Source organism: Octodon degus, unplaced genomic scaffold (assembly GCF_000260255.1).
Source record: "Octodon degus isolate 3935 unplaced genomic scaffold, OctDeg1.0 scaffold00017, whole genome shotgun sequence".
Classification (NCBI taxonomy): Eukaryota; Metazoa; Chordata; class Mammalia; order Rodentia; family Octodontidae; genus Octodon; species Octodon degus.
Window position 1 is genome coordinate 24,275,362 of NW_004524593.1, and position 1,576 is coordinate 24,276,937.

Here is a 1,576-nt window from a genome sequence, read left to right on the forward strand (position 1 = left end):
CGGCGCAGGTTAGCAGGAAACTCTCCGCACACTCACCGGACCTGGGCGAGGACTGGGTCTGGGGGCTCCTGGAACACGGCAGAAAATCCTACTCGGCGGGCGGGGTGGGGGAGGCACTGCGGAGTGGTGGGGGCGGCCCGAGGGGCTGGGAGAGGGTCCGGCCCACGCTGCGCCTGGGCTGGGACTGGTCGCTTCACTTTTATATAATAAAGACATAGTGAGATAAAAGACCTCGGTAGAAGAGCAGTAATTTCATGAAAAATACAAAACCTATGAATATACAGTAGTTATCTATGTCCACATGTTCCAAATCCAGTGATTCAACCAAGCACAAATTAAAAATATTTGAAAAAAATAATTTTGTCTGTTTAAAAAGTACAGACTTTTTTCTTGTTATTATCTCTGGAACAATACAGTTAAGCAACTATTTACAAGGCATTTACATTGAATCCAGTAATGTAAGTGATCTAGAGATTATTTAAAGTGTATGAGCAGGGCCGGGGAGATACCTTGGCAGTCTATGTGCCTGCCTGGCAAGCACAAGGACCTGGATTCACTCCCCAGCCCCACCTGCCATGCCAGCCACCTACACTGGGCATGGTGGTACAAGCCTATAATCCCAGCACTGAGAAAGCTGAGACAGGAGGATCACTACAAGTCTGAGCCATATAGCAAGATCCTGTACCAAATAAATAAATAAAAGATTAAAAACAATCTAAAGTGTGTGGGAAGATGTGCATAGTTTACATGCAAGTGTTACATTATTTCACATATGGAACTGGAATGTGCATAGTGTTTGGTATTTGTGTGGGTCTTAGAGCTAATCCCATTGGCTATCAAAGGATAACTCTACCCACCTGAGAAATGTAACAAAACTAACACGGCCATAAGGCAGAAATGAAAATATAGATAACTTAAATAATATACCATACATCATGACATCTTAAAGAACTTAACATTATAAAGATTAAAATATTTTAAATGTTAATTTATAAATGGAAACTCTCATTAAGAATACCAAAAACTTTGTCTTTAGGCAAGTTGATCCTAAAGTTCATATGGAAAAATAAAACCACCTGAAGAATATATTAAAAAGAGCAATGAAAGAAAAATATCCAGAATATATAGGTATACTAAAAACTAAGCTAAAATACTGCGGTGCTGGGTCATGAGTAGAGGCAAACTTGAAATAGTACAAAGTGTGGGAATAGGACTATTATGTCATGGGTACTTAGTACATCATATACTTGGGGACAAGAATAGATACTTAGTTAATCTGATAATGAGAAAAATAACCACATATATGCTTGAAGGTCAGATTGGAACCTTGGTCCACATCATTTGTGAAATAGATGCTTTGGATCAGAGAATTTAAGAATAAAAAATAGGGGCTGGCGAGATGGCTCAGTGGTCTAAAGCACCTACTTGGAACAAGCTTGGCAGAGCACAAGGACCATGGTCCAATCCCCCAGCACCACATGCCAGCCAACCCCGCCCCCTGGTGGGCTGAGCTGGCCACACACACACACACACACACACACACACACACACTCTAAATAAATAAATAAATGTTTAA

At 41.0% G+C, this 1,576-nt stretch overlaps 1 protein-coding gene across 1 annotated transcript in view; it reads left to right on the forward strand.

The window, feature by feature from the left end:
• Positions 1 to 1,576, forward strand: part of Dnah14 (dynein axonemal heavy chain 14) — a 394,744-nt gene that overhangs the window by 175,176 nt on the left and 217,992 nt on the right. The window lies entirely within an intron of this gene.